We start from the raw sequence: 12,858 nt of genomic DNA on the forward strand, positions 1-12,858 counted from the left end.
TGTTGCAGTTAGGAAGAGAACCTAGGCAGTATTATTTTTACATAGACATTACTTTCGGAATGGAGGTTGTATTGACTGTGATCTAAAGTGTAGTTTGGGGTATAGGTTGAGGAGATATTTGCCTTGCATTTGTGAAGCCAGTGAATTTGGATATGAGAGCTTGTAGTGAAATACTACGAGTGATGTTTTTTGGACAGGAGTAGTTGGGTCTCTCAAGTGTGCTGTGAAATGCGGCTGCTACGGAGTTCAGCTACTACAGGATTCCTGAAGACTGTCGCATCAGCCTTTGCCGTCAGATGTCTTCTGTCATGTCTGCATCTCGAGCAATATTTGGGAAATGGTATATGGACTTTAATTCTAATCAACTGAAGCTCATGTTTGGTGGCTTCTATAACTTAGAACCTATCAATAAATCTTTCAGGGCACAGGCATGGAGGATCTCTTGAAAATGTCATTACTGGTACAATATGTTGTAAGAACATGGTGGGAAACGTAATGTAATGGTTAAAGAATTTTCATATTTTGTTGTTATGCTATTAAAACTTGCTTTTTATGAAAGCGTGCACTATTAAGGCAATGGTGCTTTCATGAGATACAAAAATGGCCATTCTTAGTATAAATTATCAATAACCCATTGGTGAATTTAATAAATGACATGGCAGATTCACACTTTGGTAGTGTAATAGATACAGCCTCAGCTGTGGAGTGAGCAAGTCAAAAGTTTATAGGTTCGTTAGCTATTGTCTGTTTATTTTTGTTCTCCTCAGTGTTCCTAAGAGTTTGGGACCACCTTACTCATACAAAAATGAGGTGCCATAATAGATGTTACATGTATACAAATGCTCTGGAGTTAGTTTGTCTGCGAACATGCTAGCGAGTAAAATACAATAAAGATTTTTATCAGTGCTTGATTGTGACCATTAACTATTCATCCAGTAACCACAATCACAGCACAAGGCCTGTGAGTGTGGAATCATCATTGGGCAAGCTCGAATGTATTACAAGTTAAACACAAGGCAGATTGTAAAATGTCTTTGTTTTAGAATGGAAAATGCAAAAAACAAAGGGTGCAGTGAAGATTTATATGTATAAAAACAAAGATGGGACTTACCAAACAAAAGTGCTGGCAGGTTGATAGACACACAAACATACACACAAAATTCTAGCTTTTGCAACCAACAGTTACTTACCCCTAAGGTAAGTCTTTCTGCTCCCGGGATTGGAATGACTTCTTACCCTCTCCCTTAAAACCCACATCCTTTCATCTATCCTTCTCCTTCCCTCTTTCCTGACAAAGCAACTGCCGGTTGCGAAAGCTCGAAATTTTGTGTGTGTTAGTGTGTTATTTTATTGTCTGTCTATCGGGGCTTTCCCACTTGGTGAGTCTTGGAATCTTGGTTTTTAATATATTTTTCCCATATGGAAGTTTCTTTCTGTTTTATATATATTATATATATCATTCAATATCTTCCCAAAAACCCCCTTTGAGTACGGTTTATTGTGATGGTTTGGAAACATAATGGGAGATAAATGTGCTTTTGTACATGGTTCTTATCCGGATATTAGATTTGGTGCAGATGGTTGTTTCTTTAGTGCAGAATTGTTAGCCACCTTGCACACACTGGACCATGTCCGCTTCTGCTTGCGACTGTCCTTCACTATCTGCAGTGACTCCTTGAGCAGTTTGCAAGCTATCGGCCTGTGCTTCCCTTGCCATCTGTTGGTCATAGCTATCCAGGACTCCCTTCCTCTCCTTTGTCGTGGGTGCTCAGCAGTTTTCATTTTGACCCCAGGCCATGTTGGGATCACTGACTACGAGCTTGGTGATCGCCTGGCTAAATTGGCTACTAACAGGCCATCTCTTGCTATTGGCTTTCTGGAAATAGACCTTCGCTCAGCATTACATCGTCAGGTTTTGGGACTTTGGAATGCAGAATGGCACATTTTCTTCACTGAACAAGCTTAGGATGGTAAAGGGTACCAAAACTGTGGCGGTCCTCCTTACCGGCCTTACAGTGTGAGGTTTGGGAATACAGAAGTGTCAGATTCCACCCATCTGCTTTGATCCAAGATGTCATCAATATGGTGGAAATTGCTGTTCTAAGCATCTCCAATATGGCACCTGTCTCACTAGATACACATGGCAACGAACACGAAAATATGTGTAGGCAATAACATCTCCCTCCAAAAATAGAATAAAACTAATGGCACAACAGCAGGATATTGGTGGTTATAGGAGTGAACAAGCTAAATAAAACAGTAAAAGAAAAACGCACGATGATTCCAAAACACAGAAGATGACGAACAAAAAATAATTAAAAATCTACAGAAATTGGACACTTACCTTGACCTATATAGGTTAACGGCAGCTGACAGTACAAAAACACCAATGCCTAAAAGAAAAACAATGAAAATTGGAATCGTAAATTTCCCTTCACAGCCGCAGAAGGTACCAAAACACATGCACCTACATTTAAAAATATGAAAATTGGAATAGGTCATTTTCCTTGATATGTATATAGGTCAACTATAACTACTGATATGAAAAAACCAACACTGACAACCACAAAAAACAAAACCACAACACATCAAAAATAAAACACTCCAGTATCCCTACGTAAGCTGTACCAACTGACAGTATTCATTGGCAAAGAACTATGTTCTTACATTCACAGACTATTGCCAGGAAAAGTTCCAATGCAGTTTTATGGTATGGTGAGTTTAAAGAATAGACAGTTTATGCTCACTGGACGAAATTGGAAAGTGGACTCTCATTGGAGGTCATGTAAAAAGAATCTGCAGTGGCACTTACAATGTACGGATACTTACGTAAAGCAATTGTCACTAGTAAATAATTATGTAGTTTACTTGCCAGGCGTAAATATTAAAATATCCAGTTTGTGCTTCATGCTGTAGTAACTGTTACATCTTAAGTTAGCTTGGAGCACTTCGGAGGTGACATAGGTTTTCATTTCAGATTTTACACCACAGTGCAATACAACCAAACTGCACTACCATAAGGACATCTCATTTCTGTTTGCCTGTCGGCTCAGACTGGGACACTCGTGGTACGTATGGAAAATGAAGGTAACGTTTTGTCCCATGTTGCAAGAGTGTATGTGGTGTGCTGTGAAATGGTGAACCTACCTTATTTGCTTCCATATTCTTGCTCAATATTGTGCTGTAGCTGATCTTTCCTCAGAGGTTCCCTGTGTTCTGTGGCTGGTCACTTCAGTGTGTCAAAGTAGTATTGGGTGAACTGGTGAATAATCTATTCCTGTAATGGACTGAATGTGATTAGTGTTTGAATGGAATGTTAGTTGAGAGTAGCTAAATGCTATTTTGGAAACATTGTGTGGTTTGTACAGCATTTCTTGACGCATTTATAGCTGCATTTCTGCTGGTACTATTTTACTCTCATAGTTAAACAAAAATATTGAAGGATCGTAGTTGTGCTGATGCACATGAGAATTGCAGGTAAAATGAGTTACCTGCTGCCTTGTTCTTCCTGAAATTTTTGTGCATGTGCAATTCATTTGCAGAGCCTCCTGCCTTCTTACAGAGTACATTGTTATACTATGATTTTTGTTTTAGCTAATTGCCTCATACATAACAAATTTGCAAGTAGTTTTTGTGCCCTGTCTGAAATTTTTTTTGTGGTTTCCTGTTCTGGTTTGCATGCTTCATAGATATTTGAAGGCACATATTTCTATAACTTGTCTATTACAACCAAAAACCTTCCTTTTCCCTGCTGATTTTTACTACCTGACTTCAGTTTATTTCCATGCCTACTTCCTCAGCTTCCTGTGAAAAGTCTTATTTAGTTTTCAGTTCCTGCTCAATGTCTTCCCACAACACTGTTTCCAGTACTTGGCATAATTCTTAATGTTGTGTTAATGTCACTCTCAGTTGCAATGTCTCTTCTTAATGCATTTCAATTTTAATTTTCAGCTTATGGACGTCTGTATTGAATCCAGAAGCACCAGAATTTGTAAGGTATTGTATTCCCACGTTTGTCTCGAAAAATTTTATTCATTTGCTCTGGTACTTATGTATCAGTCTCTCTCTCTCTCTCTCTCTCTCTCTCTCTCTCTCTCTCTCTCTCTCTCTCTCTCTCTCTCTGTGTGTGTGTGTCTGTGTGTGTGTGTGTGTGTGTCTGTGTGTGTGTGTGTGTCTGTGTGTGTGTGTGTGTCTGTGTGTGTGTGTGTGTGTCTGTGTGTGTGTGTGTGTCTGTGTGTGTGTGTGTGTCTGTGTGTGTGTGTGTGTCTGTGTGTGTGTGTGTGTCTGTGTGTGTGTGTGTGTCTGTGTGTGTGTGTGTGTCTGTGTGTGTGTGTGTGTCTGTGTGTGTGTGTGTGTCTGTGTGTGTGTGTGTTCACGTATTACATGTTCTTTTGATAAACTATTTATCTCTGCCTCCTGCAAGTACCTCCCACTATTAGTAATTTTTATTTTCTTGCAGTTCAACTGTGACGGTGCAGCAGTCATCGTTACCTCCAGATGCACCTGAATTACAAAGGTATGGAATAGACATAACCAGTGGATCAGCATCACTGATAAATGTTACTGCACTAGTAGCAGTTTCAAATTTTTGTGTAAAAGCACTTAGGATGTGACACAAGGTAGCCGTCAACCTACGTAATCATTTTATGCAAACATTTGATTGACTGCTGTGTGACTATAAAAATCGCATATGCAAAGCTTCCCAGTTACTAAATATGTATGGTAATTGAATATTTCATACGTCTCTTCCTCAGTCCTTTCTCCTCGGTCATCTTTCTCTTGCCTCTCCTTCACCCCCTCCCCTGTGCTCTTCAATCCCCATTGCGTCCCTCTGTGTATTGTAATATTTGTTAGGAACTGAAGTTGATGAAAATGGGTAAGACAATAGCTTGATATCATTGCTATATGAGCTATGGGAAGCCTCAGCTGATGGACCTGTGGACAGTAGCTTCAGTGAAAGTATAGTCATGTCACCCGCAAATTGGTAGGAATACAAAACTTCTGATTTCTATATCACAGTAGTATTCTGATCATAAGCCTACAAACCATATTGCAGTCTCTGTTTCCTGTTAAAATCAACTGAGGAAGAAAAACAATTGGCTCACTGTTTTGTATCCAGTTTGTCTTACAACTACATGAGAGTAAGATTATGTGGAAGATGAAACTTCTCTAATGGTTTAGATGCTGTGCTGTTGTGGTTTGACAGTGAGAAAGAAAAACAGCATATTTTCACAGCCATCATTTTATTTCGTGCAGTCAGTTTCAACAGTAAACTGTACATTGTTTCAAAATTATTGAGATTGTCTGTCAGAATGTTTATTGGAGTATTGTGTAAAATCAAGTAAACTGGTCTAGAACGTAGACATGGGAACATTGAGCATCTTGTCTTTCTATAGTAGTATGAACGGTAAGACATGGCATCAGAAGTATGACTTGTATGTTCATGGGATTGTTCAGAAATGGAACAGTCATAAGTGCACAGGGTTTTGTGCATAGTCCTCTTTCCAGTTACAGATAAAGTACTGGTATAATTGAAATAATTTAATTAGAACAATCATAAAATTGCATATTTTATTGTTTCCTTGGGGGCCTGTTCAAGTGTGAGCATTTATAAGAAGTTGACAAAATGCACCTGCATAAAATTCTGCCAACTGAGGTTGCATGTAGCCTGTTACAGCATCACAAAGTTTGTCAGTGTTGCTGCCAACCCACTTCATTGTGGATGCACAGGTAGACCTTGTTCGGAGCATAGCCTGGACAGGGGCATATGTTAGTCCCATGTAAATTGAGCTAATGACTGGTAACTGATAACTGTTAGGGCATTGTTTTGTGAAACCACCACAAGTAGTCATTACTGAGTGCTTTATTTTGAATAGCTCTTCATAGTATTACCCGAGTGTCACACTCGGGTTAAGAACTGTTCCACATGCCTCCAGTGTGGGCTGCTCCACACCACCACCACCTACTTCTGCTGTCACATGGAGTACAAAAGTCTAAAAGGTTTCTTGTAGTGCAATGTTAAAACAATTCTTAGTTCTAGTTCTGTCCAGTAACTCTCACTTCAGACTGCATAATGTGTCCAAAATCGGCAGAAGTTATGGTTCTAGCAAAAATATGGAATCTGACTGGCACAGAACTTGCACTACCCCAATTCAGTCTCGTGCAGAACTTTGAAATTCAGTTGTCAGTTATGGAACGTTCTTTAGAGATGGAGCATGTTTTTTCACTGTGTGTGTGTGTGTGTGTGTGTGTGTGGGGGGGGGGGGGGGGGGGGTACACGTACCATCTGATAACCATGTTTGTTTTTCCTTTTAGTTCGGCAACTACGATGCAGTCGACACTGAATCCGGAGGCAGCCGAATTTGAGGTATGGAATGGGCATGGGAAGTAGATTGGTGCTAATCATTAAGAACTGGAGTCAGCCGACAATTTTAGTAAAAGCACTTACCTAGGATGGGACTAGAAATTGAATGTCAATGTATATAACCTATCCATATTTGATAGCTGGTTCCTGTGTGCATGAAAATAAAATTACAAATTTATTTTAATCCATTTGATGCTTTGCTCAGTCCTCTTTCATTACTAGTGTGATGCTCAGGTGGTTTATTCTGGGAAACTGAAAAATCATCCAGAATTTTTCAATTTGAACTTTGATAGAATGTGTTCATAGATTATTGGAAGATAATACTCTGCAACTAATAGGGCATACTGACAGTCCTCTGAATCTTTCATTTAGTGCTCTCCACACCCTCAAATTTGAGACTCATCTATTTCACAGAATTCATCAGATAGGTTGACGTTCCAAAGGGACAGCACTAGGATATGTATTTTCATGACGTAATAAAATACATACTCCAACCCCATCTGGATTGCTGCTTGGTTTTGGAATGCAGCTTGTTCTTGCAATATAATGGTAGGTTTTTGTATGCTGTTGAAGCCTGTTTACACTGAGTAAACATATGTACTTACATGTCAAAAATGTTAATGAAGCTCAACCAAATATGAGAGTTAAAGTGCAGCATATGTGACTTTGGCCTTTCAAGCATTTTTGTTTCTGCTTAGTGTATTAAAAGAAATGGTTGTTTCAGGTAACACAATGTAATAAACATTTCATAATGGGTTTAATGCATTTGTAAGAGTTTAGTTTCATTAATTGGCTATGAACACAAGCAAGTTAACTGGTACATTCTAGTTTCAGCCTTTATAACCATATTATAAATTTAATGCTTCCAGAAACATTCCTGTGTACACTGAAACTTTCGAATGCTGAAAAGTGCAGCAGTAGCTCTTGTCAGTATTTGTGGCCATTGTGTAGCATAATAGTTAAGTGAATGAAACAATGTACAGTGCCAGGAAAGAGATTTGTAAATAGTAAAATTTCTGTTTTAGGCTTGGTCCTGACTTCTGAAGGAAATGGACCTCCTAGACTCAGTGCTGCACTAGGTAAGTTATGTGCACACACAATGGGTGTATTGAGTACTTCGCAACTTTGAAAATGGAATGATTTATTCATTTAACTTGGGCATGGATTTGGTGTCATTTTATAGGGAAATGTTTACTTTACATTTCCATAGCCCCAATGTGACTTTGTTTGGTTACTCAGCACACACTCCATCTGAAGCTGAGGTCCTGGCCATGTGACCACAGTGTGTCACATATGACTTGTTCAGTTGCGGAGTATTCTGACTCAGAAATACAGTAGAGATGTCGAGGAATGTTCATGGGTTTTTCACTGATGCAAATTCTACTTTTCATTAATTTAACCTATTGCATGAGAAGTTGACTACACAGTAAATATAGCCTTTCCATTGCATCTTTCATCCAAATTGTTACTCTTCCACACAAGATCCTATAATCAGTCCTACTGTTTTTTAGGTCTTGTACGGTTTGAAGTGCGTATATTTACTTCACACATGGCAGTTGTACATGGGACTGGAGCTGTAGAAGAGAATGCTGGGTTGATTTTTGTAGGACTGTACATAAGGCCTAGTCCCACTTGATGTTTGCCATGTGCCAAGGGATGACTTCAGGATGTGTCATACTGAATATTTCCAGTAAAACACTTCGACCACTCAAAAATGATAGGCCTACGAGGAGGATCTTCACCATATTCTGTACAAAAATTACATTGTGTAGTTGGCCCACACTCGTCAAAATAAAGCACACACCATCTGCTGCTTCTGCTTGGGTTAGCACAATTTTGTACTAGCGTATCACACAAGTCAAAACAGTTTTCTGTCAACATGACACCAAGCCTGTCTGTAAGTTACCTGTATAAGTTGGTCTAAATTTTCAAATTTGTAAAGTTCTTTTCTAATACACCCTGTACTGTGTCATGCTTGCTCCAAGAATCAACTAGATTCTTGTGTGTGCATGTGTGGACATCATGGGTAATAGGCCTACTGGGGAAACTCGCCATGTAAAACAAAGAGTAACGCATCAAGCCTGGTACCCCAGTGGTGATGAGGAAACCCAGGTGTTACTAAAGTAAAAAAAAAAATAATTTGTGTGCCTCTTACTGTTTGTATCAATATTATTAATGTATTTATTGTATTACATATAGCTAATACACCTTAACTGAAAGATTCAATTGATTTTTAAGTAAATATTGAGTATGTGGCATATGTAGAACACTTTTTGCTTTAAAAACTAAAACTGTAACGCAGTTAAAGAAAATTGCTGTGTTACCAGAATAAGACCATCCTTTCTCAAGAAGCTCTTTGACAACATTTTATTGACAAGGAGTATTGTGTCTAAGTATAAAAATTATTGATCACCTATATTTTGATAATAAAAGTAGACAAAAATAGAAACTAATTTTTTATATTAAGTCAATTGCATTTAGTACTACATTTCATAATCAGTGTCTGTTGGAACATCTGGGACAAGTTTCATCTAATGAATTAAGAAAAATTACTGTGTATTCCAGCTTACTGTGGTTCAGAAGTACTTGGCTGTTCCTTCCAAATGTTTATTTCTGAGTTTGTGGGACATGAGAACATTTATATTTTCCAAATACAGTGGCTTTTTCTTCTATTTCCAAATCTGTCGCCTGTTCACTTCTGTCCCATTTGCTACGTAATACAAGTGGCTGACACAGTGAAAAATTTAGCTGTGGGCTTTTTCGTGGTTAGTATGAATTGGCAATGTTTTCTCAAGCGAATGTAAAATGTATTGCAGAAAAATTGGTCACGTTTTTCTCACCGGAGCTAATTAACTACACTGATTATGTTTATGATAACTTTCTCCAATTGATTAACAAAAACATTCAAAAAGAGGTGTGTGTATGCTGTCATGAAGCTAGTCCACTCAACATCTTTGGTGTCTGTGGCTGTCAGCCAGCTACTTCATCTTGAGGTTGGCAAGGATAGAGGCTTGGTGACTGGCTATTTGTCGTAGGTTCTGTGTTAGTAATGGCAGATTCCAATAAATACTTAAGGTTTGGTGGTTTCAGTGAATTTCAGGCATTTTCTCGTATTGGAGACAATGCTGTGGCTGACGGTCCACCCTTAATGACAGGTCAGTGGCATTTGTATAGAGTTGACAGTAGTAACGGACAAGCAACACTGTGAAATAACCACATAAATCAATGTGGGATTTACAATGAGTGTCTGCTAGGACGGTGCAGGAAAATGTGGCACTGATAGGCTATCGCAGCAGACTGACGAAAATGCCTTCGCTAACATCAGGAAATCACCTGCAGCACCTCTAGTTGGCCTCGGAGCATATCAGTTGGACCCTAGGTGACCAGATCTCAGGTGGTAAGAGCTGATGGTATGGTTGGTGTGGTGTAGGCCCCATGAAGCCATGGACCCAAGTTAACACTACACTGTGCAAGCTAGTGGTGATGGCTGTGTTTACATGGAATGGAATGGGTCCTGTAGTCCAACAGAAATATTGGCTGGAATGGTTGTTTTCAGCCATTTGGTGACCAAAAATAGATAATATTTTTATGGATGACAACATACCATGTCTCTAGGTTAGTACTGTTTGCATCTGGCTTGAAGAGCATTATGGTCAGTTCAAGCAAATGGTCTGGCCACTCACATTCCACATCATCAGTCCAATTGAACACTTACGGGATATACTTGAGATGTCAGTTCATGCTCAGTACCTTCACTGGCAACACTTCACCAATTGAGAACATCTGTAGAGGCACCATGGTTCAGTATTTGTGCAGGGAACTTCCAACAACTTGTTCACTCCATGCCACCAGCTGCTGAACTACACTGGGCAAATGGAGATAACAAGATATTAGGAGGTACCACACGACTTCTGTCACCTCTCAGTACAGCTCTGACTAAGCCTCGAATTGGTTTGCCACAACCACATTGAGATTCGTCACACTCGAACCTGTTTAGATAAACAGTGCTCCTGTCCACAGTTGATTTTGATTAGATGTTGCAGAACGACAGTTGTGAGCAGGTCCGCAATTGCAGACTTTGGCCAATAGGAGTGTGACATGACTTCTGTCAGAACTCTGTACAGGTCAGTTCACCAGGTGGAGTTGTTTGATATTTTCTGCATTTCTTATGACACTGTGAATGTCAACCAATTGGCAACTAATTCTCTGGCAGCTGCCAAGAGACAGGCTATATCAAAAACTGCAGGAACTTCCATAGATATCAATTACTGTTAAATGAAGGGTGATGGGGAAGTACCATACTGGATTTCCTACTTGACAGTTTGTGTACTGTAATAAGCATGTTACGAAAGCGAGTATCTGAAGGGAACAGCATATGAAATATTTAAAAAATAAATTTTTTGTATGATTTGTTAAAATTGTCAAATGATAAGACAGTTAAGGCCTTCATGATGCCTCAGCTACAGCACAACAAACACTAAAGTTTCACAACTTGATCATGGTGTAATAATTATAAGTGCAGAGTAACAAGGTATGAAATAGCTGGTTCGTGTCCTGTGATGTGAGCTCTTACATTTCTTTCTGGGTTGGTGTTTCTAAAAGGTATGAGACTTGTACCATTAATATAATTCTACCTCTATGTATTGATTGTAAATCGGCGAGTATCACTTCCTGGGTTGGTGTATTAAGAAAACATAGTAAGTTTCAAAATAAACTCGTGCAAGCACTTCAGTCTCTCCTTTTACCACTGGCTGGTCCTCATGAATGCAGAACGTCACATATTTATAAAAAAAAAATTAGGGGCTAACTTACCCTTCAGTAAAGAGAAAGCATAAACCAAAGATAACTTCACTTGAGGTTATTGTTATTGTATTGGATGTCATGCTTGCCTCATGCATTTTCAACTGAATGATCACACATGTCAATAGACAGCTCTTCATGAATACAGCATGTGACATCAGAAAGTCCCATGCACAGTCTTGTGAACTGTTCCCACGTCAGGCCATACTAAGTCAGTGTAATAAGTTGGCCACAGTGCTCGCTTGCCTCACATTAAATTTAAAAAAACCAATTCATTGTGAAAGAAGGAACTCCGTATAATCAAGAAGTCTACTACAGTTGGTCTCATGAACAATAGCAGTGCAGGTCAAGGCAGGACTAATTATTGTGTTGATGGTTTCAAGTGACATTAGCGGTATGTCCATACTGGACTTTTGAGCTTGAAGAAAGCATGTATCCCATACATTTCTCCTTGTTTATGTAGTATTTGTCACATTCCACAACCGTCAGCAATGACAAATGGAATAAATCGGCAACCACTTTAAGATTGTGTTAAGTGCTCTTACTGGCTGACATCAGCATACTGAGTGCCACTGAATTCTCGTTGCAGTGGGGAATGCTTGACTATATTAGCAGAACAGGCCTAAGCTCAGCTGCTGTTGTCTGTGAACACAACTACAAAACACGTCCTATTGAAATTGGGTGTTTCCTGTGGTTGCAGCAATGAGGAGAGTATGAATGCTAGTCATCTGGTTCGTGATGCAACGCATTCCACTAAATTTCGTCTAAATAAAACTACGTGTTAACTCAAATGGCAGAGCTTCACCTGTACATGTAAGAAGAAATTAAGTAGACCCCTCCACACCTCCCCCAGGGGACTAGTGGTTCTTACACGAGTTTGTGTATGGTGCACACTGGGCCCTGAGCTATTGTGGCTCATTCCCATGCTGTTTCCTTTATTATGCCCCTCTTTTCGTGGGCTCCTTCACCTCTGCCCACTCTTTCCAACCTCTCGGCGCTCTCATGTCAACCTGGATATGTCACATTTCTTGTATTCCTTCCTGTTCTTGTTCTCCTTGTCTTTCCTTTTCAGCGTTTCTGGTCCTCCTTTGTGGACTGACCTCCTCACCTACATTTCCTCTCCCTGATATTTGCCATTCGGGGAAAAACTTCGCTCCCAAGCATCTACAGCATGGATTCCTTCCGCCCTTCCCTTTCTTCCCTGCTGTAACTCAATCCCATGTGCTATTTGCCAATTAAAAATACAGTTGCTCTCCTTCATTGCTTCTAACATCTCTGCTGCCACATTTAAGAATTTATTACAATTTTACATTATAAGGCAATTTAAAGAAAATACCTTTGGGGCTTACATTTACCTACACACAAAAATAGTTTCATTGCCCTCTTTGAAAGATACTTTTTAGTTTTATAACATAGAAAATAAAAAGTTCAATTCAATTGAATGTAGTGGTCAGGTAGCAGGTAAACTTTCACATAGGAACTTTTTTAATTTTGGTATTTACAACAATTGTCTTTAATCTTTATGGTCTGACAGATCAGTCATCTCATTAAAACATCCACAAATTATAGTAAAAGTCATAAGTTCCATAAATGTCACTTCACCTGTAAACATAATTTGACAAAGGAGAAAACGCATGAATGTATTCTTTACTGTACTCTTGGCATGCACTTGTCCATGTTTCATCGAAAAATTT

The 12,858-nt window shown here is 39.1% G+C and overlaps 1 long non-coding RNA gene across 7 annotated transcripts in view; it reads left to right on the forward strand.

The window, feature by feature from the left end:
- LOC126291928 (uncharacterized) overlaps positions 1-12,858 on the forward strand; it is a 220,732-nt gene that overhangs the window by 126,594 nt on the left and 81,280 nt on the right. For 2 of the 7 annotated variants that reach the window (XR_007551927.1, XR_007551924.1), the window contains exons 3-5: positions 2,978-3,087; positions 3,952-3,996; positions 4,460-4,516. The exons of 2 other annotated variants lie outside the window; for them this stretch is intronic. This is a non-coding gene — a long non-coding RNA (uncharacterized LOC126291928). Of the gene's footprint in view, positions 1-2,977; positions 3,088-3,951; positions 3,997-4,459; positions 4,517-12,858 lie in introns of those variants that run through there. 3 more of the 7 variants (XR_007551928.1, XR_007551930.1, XR_007551925.1) reach the window with 2 other exon arrangements.

The sequence above is a fragment of the Schistocerca gregaria genome, chromosome 9, assembly GCF_023897955.1.
Source record: "Schistocerca gregaria isolate iqSchGreg1 chromosome 9, iqSchGreg1.2, whole genome shotgun sequence".
In the NCBI taxonomy this organism is placed as follows: Eukaryota; Metazoa; Arthropoda; class Insecta; order Orthoptera; family Acrididae; genus Schistocerca; species Schistocerca gregaria.